At 32.7% G+C, this 7,432-nt stretch overlaps 1 protein-coding gene and 1 pseudogene across 1 annotated transcript in view; both read right to left on the minus strand.

Moving 5' to 3' along the window:
- LOC106867811 (synergin gamma) overlaps positions 1-7,432 on the minus strand; it is a 269,410-nt gene that overhangs the window by 256,321 nt on the left and 5,657 nt on the right. The window lies entirely within an intron of this gene.
- Positions 2,622-2,780, minus strand: LOC128249647 (U2 spliceosomal RNA; annotated as a pseudogene).

Here is a 7,432-nt window from a genome sequence, read left to right on the forward strand (position 1 = left end):
AATTCATATCATAGTAGGTGCCTTAGGTATAATAATATTCAGACAAATACATAACAAAAACACCAGGACTTACAAATATATATAACATACAGAAAATTGCACTACTGGGCACTGCACACATCCTACGCAAAACACTTTCAATACAGTAACCATAAGAGCATCACAGCAAACCACAGCACATACCCAAGGCACACAGAGCTGCGCTCAGTAGTGAAGTGAAAGCATGTTATAAAAATAAAACTACTGAACAATAATAATAATAATAATTTTTTACTAAAGGCACAAGGCAAGGCCTGAAATTTTGGAGTAGGGGACTAGTCAATTACAGTGACCCCAGTGTTTCACTGGTACTTAATTTACTGATCCTGAAAAGATGAAAGGTAGAGTCAACCTCAATGGAATTTGAACTCAGAATATAGCGAAGGGTGAAATACCACTAAGCATTTCATCCAGCAAACAAACAGTTCTGCCAGCTTGCCGCCTTAACGATAATAATAATTATTATTATTTCAAATTTTGGCAGAAAGCCAGCAGTATTGGTGGAGGGATTGTTGATTACATCAACCTACCTAAAAAGATGTCAACTCTGACAGAACATAATGATGGACAAAACACCATTAAACACATTTTGCCCAGAATGCAAAGGTTCTGCTAACTTACCACCTTAATAATAATAATAATAATAATAATAATAATAATAATAATAATAATCATCATCATCATCATTCAACATCCGCTTTCCATGCTAGCATGGGTTGGATGATTTGAGTGAGGACTGGCGAACCAGATGGCTACACCAGACTCCAATTTGATCTGGCAGAGTTTCTACAGCTGGATGCTCTTCCTAATGCCAACCACTCAGAGAGTGTAGTGGGTGCTTTGTATGTGCCACCAGCATGAGAGCCAGTCAGGCGTTGCAATGATGATGATGATGATGATAATAATAATAATAATAATAATAATAATAATAATAATAATAATAATAATAATCCTTTCTACTATAGGCACAAGGCCTGAAATTGTTGGGGGAGGGGACAAGTCAATTACATCAACCCCAGTGTTCCACTGGTACTTAATTTATCAATCCCGAAGGAATGAAAAGCAAAGCTGACCTTGATGGAATATGAACTCAGAATGTAAAGAGGGACAAAATGCCACTAAGCATTTTGCCCAGTGTGCTAATGATTCTTATTTCTTTATTGCCCACAAGGGGTTACACACCTAGGAGACAAACGGATTAAGTTGATTACATTGATCCCAGTGCGTAACTGGTACTTAATTTATTGATCCTGAAAGGATGAAAGGCAAAGTGGACTTCAGCGGAATTTGAACTCAGAACGTAGCAACAGATGAAATACCACTAACAATTCTGCCAGCTCGCTGCTTTAATAATAATAATAATAATAATAATAATAATAATCATCATCATCATCATCATGATAATAACTGTTTCTGGTACTAAGCCAGCGTTTTAGTGGGAAAGGACAGTTGATGATACCAACCCTGGTACTTGACTAGTACTTTTTTTCATCAACATCTACAGACACAAAGTATTTCTTTTTGCTGGTCTTGCTCCTGTTTTGTTGTTTCAGTTATAAAAGAACATGAAAGAGTTCTTGAAATCTTGCCACAGACCTCCAAACACAAACGTTTTATTCTCTACTTTGTTTTTATGTGGTAATTTGAAGTAATTCTATGGTGAAAATGAGTGGATTGAATTTTAAAAAATTGACATTAAAAACTGAAATTGAAAAAAAAATAGTTGAAACATTAAAAGTGAATTCAAATAGAAAAATGAATAAAAGAAGGAAATAGCAATTTTCCGCCATATTATCACTATTCAAGCAGAGTAGGCACTTTCATCTGCCTTCATTTTGAAGTAATTTATGTATTTAAGATAATATAACAATTGAGATTAATTCTGTAGCATTCAGATTACTCTGTCTATTGTAAAAGGGTAAAGGGTAAAGACCCCCTTCAGTCATGGATGACCATAGGATTGCACCTAGAAGTTCCCCTCCGAGGCACAAGTGTGAGCAAGGTCATTTATGGAAGACCAGCAGTCACCCATGCATACCAACTTCTCCTCTCCATGCCACCAGTGTTATCCAAGGGAAAGGCAAAGGCTGATACAGCTTGGCACCAGTGATATCACAATACATTTCTGCAGCTGAATGAATTGGAGCAATGTGAAATAAAGTGTCTTGCCCAAGAACGTAACATACAGCTGGATCCAAGAATTGAACTTACTACCTCATGATAGTGAGCCCCATGCTCTAACCACTGAGCCATGTATCTCCACACATTGTCAAATGTAATGTTTAAGTATTCACATTGTTTTTAATTAATCCTACATTATTTCATACGTTCAAGGTTTTGATGATGTGATTGTTTGTTTTTTAGAATGATATTGTAGGGTAAGCGTGAGAGGCCAGTTCTGGTTAGTTTGAACATAAAACAGGTAGAATATTTGCCAGATACAATGCTTACTTTAATATAAAACACATAGAATATATGGGCAGGATATGGTCAGTTTAAATGCTAAAGGGTTAAACTAATAGGCATTAAGGTAGAGTTTTGAGACATCATCATCATCATTTAGCATCTGTTTTCCATGCTGGTATGGGTTAGACAGTAGGATAAGTCATGGCAAAGGTAGAGCAAACCCCTAAGTCTTTACTTTGTTCTAAAAATCAGTTTATTATCTAGAGCCCCAAATATGGACTATATCAGATATTAAGCTGATAAGAACAGAAGCAAATAAAACCATTTGCAAATATTTGTGATTCTAATGTTCTGGAGATAAAGATGAACCATCTTTTTTCTCTAAACACTTATAGATACTGAGCGTTTTTAACGCTTTAGCATTTAGATCTCTATCAATTGCAATGCTTATTTATTCATATTGTTTTCAACTAATCGTGTATTATCTTGTATCTAAGAGATTTCAATGATGTGATTGTTTAGTTGTAGAATGACATTGTAGGGTAGGTGTGAGAGGCCACATCTTGTTAGTTTGAACACAATACAGGTAAAATATTTGGGACCAGATATGGCTGGTTTAAATGCTAAAGGGTTAATGCTGAAATTGTACCAGACCAAGAAAAATATTGTGATATTGTGGAAGAATGAAGGGAAGCAAAGTGGGAAAAGAGACAGTTGGGACCAGAAGCTAGATGAAGTGACTTCACATCAAGAAGCAAGGTGTTCGAAACAATCTCTTTCTTTGCTGGGGCATCAAGCACAATAGATGTGTTGAAGGGATCATTTTAGGGGAGTAGTTCTTTTCTGGCCAGAAGCACATGTTTGAGTATGATTATTGAGTTCTGCTGGCGCTCGTGTCTCAAAGTTTGGATATACTGTTGCTGATTGCATCTCATGGTAAGAGCAACCATATTTTTGTCTTATAACTACAAATATAGAAATTATCTGGAATTAGAAATTGACTGGAATTATTTAAATTATTTTTATAATTACTTAAGCTAATTTTACAAATCTTCTCTGTAGTTTAATCAGTTTTTTCTCTTTAGCAAATCTATTAGTTTTGGTATTTTTTTACTTTTACATGGAGTTAAATAATGGTTTCGTGTTTACAATCTCAAAAAGTCTTTCAAACTTTCCATAAGACTAGACTTTATTAAGTCTCAAACCAAGATGTTAATTTAAAATGTATGAGAGTAGATTATGAGATATTTTTCTGGTTTATTGATATTATTTTATGGTGATCCATCCTTCAGAGCAGAAATGTTAAGACCACTCCCTCTGATGAAGAGGATTGGCCTACAAGAGTCTTGTGCTGATGCCATGTAAAAAGCACTTGAGCCAGCATCACATAAAAGTGCTCATGCTGGTGCCACATTAAAAGCACCCACCACACACTGTAAAGTGATTGGCATTAGAAAGGGTATCTAGCCAGAGAAACTAGGCTGAATCAGACTGGAACCTAGTGCAGCTCTTCAGCTTGCCAGCTCTGGTCAAACCGTCCAACCCATATCATTGTGGAAAATGGACGTTAAAGGATGAAGATGATGATGATGATGATGATGAGTATTTCAAATTGTTAAGCAGAAGTAGTCTTTTTCCTTTTTGATGTTATATCATTGCAGTTTGATGTTATAAACATGGAACATAAATACCTATAAATAAATGAAGAAAATAATGAAAAATAATTCAAAAGTAGTTTAATGTGCAACTCAACAATTTTTTTTTTGTTTTTACTTGAATTACTTTGTAGCTCATCTTCATTTTTTTTCTTTATTGTAATAAACAGGTCACACCAAATATATTTTACATTTGTGATTTGTACTAATTTAAATGTTAGTAACAGAAAATATATTTTAGTACTTTCACAACATGTAAAAACAATCAACTAATACTTGTATTAAATTACTTTTTTCTAATTTGAATAACAGTGATCACCAAATATATCTGAGGTGTTTAGAATCATATTGATTTGTAAACAGTGATCTGGTAATTGATTAACAAAAAAGGTTGCTGCTGTAAATAAGACAAAAATGAACACTTATGTATTTTTGCAACATAAATAATGATATTGAAATAAAATAATTACAACAATATAAATATAATTTCATTTAAAAACACCACCATTCAACATAGAATTAATTCCTTTTTGTCAGATCATTTAAACAATGTACATTTTCATATTTTTACTTTGTAAAACTCAAAATAAAACTAAAATTGTGAATTTACTAAGGGATTGATATTTTATGACAAATAATATATTTTGTGATATATATTATGTGCATGTGAATGAGTTTGTATGTGTAGTGTATTTGTGATTGTGTTGTAGATGTGATTGTGTTTGTATATGTGTGGGTATGTAAGGTTTAAGATTATAAGATAAAGAAAACCATAGGAGAATAATAAAATATAGTCAATGACAGGTATGTATCAAAGGAACAGTTTCCTCAAAATAAATAAATAAAAATCAATTCAGGTAAAAATAATACTCCTCTAAGAACAGATTTTTATGCAACATTAAAATCTAAAATGATATAATTTTTCTTTGAAATATAAACAAAATATGCTTACATTGTCATTACATATATATATATATATATATATATATATATATATATATATATATATATATATATATATATATATTAACCAATCCTTAGAATAGTGTATTTCTATTTTAAAAATGAAAATAAATCATGTTAAAAAATAGAAGCATTTCTTTTGTTTCATACAAAACAACTTGTATAGAGAGTAAAGTAACATACCCAGAGGAAAAACCATTTTTGTAAAATATTATGAAAATTCTAATATCATATATGAATAATTACCTGAATTTATTCAAGTATTGTAAAGTTTAGTATTAATGATATATATATATATATATATATATACACACACACACACACACACACACACACATCATGTATATATACATATATGCCAGTATACATACGTATATACATACATGCATACTTATAAACATATGTATTTTGAAGAGATAACTGTAAGTAAAGTAATTGCATTTAGTATTAAAGTTTCCTTAAACTCTGATAATTTTCTTAATTTTTGATAGACACAAGAAAAATTGAAGATTCTAAAACCATGATTTATCTAGTATTTTGAATAATAAATTACCAGGACTTTAATTCTGAAATTCAATTTAGCCATATTTTGAACATCTTACAATTAGTATCAAGGATTTACTGGAAAATCAATTAAAAATTATTACTTCTTAAACAAGGAACATTAAAAACTAGCTTACATGTTAGAAAAAGTCTATACCCCTTTTCATATTTCAGTGGTTTTAATTTTTACATTAGATGTATAGTGGACATCAGAGCATGTCTGTAGCCATAGTTTCAAGATTTGCTAAGTTCAAGCAAGAGTTAGTGATTCAAGAAGCTTCAGCAACCTTTTGTCTGTATATCTCTCTTACATTTTGGATATAGCATTGTCTATTGAATTTAGCATTGAGGCTGAACATTTGAATATGTTCCTCTAAGTTTCCAAAGAACTATTGCCCTTTAACTCCTCAATTCTAAATATAGACACACACACACACACACACACACACACAGAGGAATGCATGCAACTATACATACATATATGTGTATTTATGCATATATATATATGTATGTGTGTGTTTGTGTGTGTGTGTGTGTGTGTGTGTGTATCTGAGTGATGTGATGTGATGAGAACCACTATACCTTTTTTTGATGGTTGAAACTCAATACGGTTTTGATTCCTTTGTCTTTAGTGCCAAAACTTTTGGCATTACCAATACAATGTCAGCAGCTTTGATCAAGAACGATCATGTGATCGTGAGTGCAACACCCTAATCACTAGGTCACAATACCTTCACATAAAGGAGAGTTAAGTTTAAATAAACTTGCAGAGTCTAAGAGGAACTGAATCACTTGCTTTGCTGAGAAGTAGGTTTTTATAATCTTGTGACATGTTTCTATATCAGCAGCAATGATTTGTATCTGCTATGCTTTATGAGGATCCCTTGTGAATTACGAACTTGGATAGCATCATGATTCGCATCACTTTATACAGTATATTGCTACCATATCATTTCTTGGATTACTGAACAAAAATTTCACAGGGACAGCAACACTGCCACATGTAAAAACAGGATCATTAAAATGGTATTGACTTAAAGAACAGCAACTCCTGACCAACACACACACACATGTACATTATTTAGTAGCAAAGTTTCTTTACCACTTGTAAAATTTGAAATGCACAATTTATGTTATTTTTTAACATAACCTTGATGACATGCAAAATACTCAAAACATGTGCTAATATGGCCTTAGAAACCACGTTTTTGCATCACGCAATTTAATAGGATCTTCTTTTTAATTCTATGCAACTATGTCAAAACATTATGGGTCTCACAGGTAACGGTCTTCTTTTTTTAATTTGTAACATAAAATAATAATAGTAATTAATTTGAAATAATTTGTATGTATCTGTATGAACATTGTGTATGAATACATGACACACGTTAACAGATATAAAGACATTATATACACAAATATATATGTTAATGTATGTATATATATGTTTATGTAAGTATATATGTTTATGTATATATGTTTATGTATATATGTTTATGTGTTGGATGTGTAATGTCAATGTGAATACCCGTCAAAGTGTAAGTATCTTGAGAGAAAAGCTGAACATTAGAAGCATCAGTTGTGGCGTGCAAGAGAGACGATTGCGCTGGTATGGACATGTGGTGAGAATGGAGGAGGATAGCTGCGTGAAAAAGTGCCACACCCTAACAGTTGAGGGAACCCGTGGAAGAGGTAGGCCCAGGAAGACCTGGGCTGAGGTGGTGAGGCAAGACCTTCGTACATTGGGCCTCACCGAGGCGATGACTACTGACCGAGACCTTTGGAAATGTGCTGTACGTGAGAAGACCCGGCAAGCCAAGTAAGAT

The sequence above is a fragment of the Octopus bimaculoides genome, chromosome 16, assembly GCF_001194135.2.
Source record: "Octopus bimaculoides isolate UCB-OBI-ISO-001 chromosome 16, ASM119413v2, whole genome shotgun sequence".
NCBI lineage: Eukaryota > Metazoa > Mollusca > Cephalopoda > Octopoda > Octopodidae > Octopus > Octopus bimaculoides.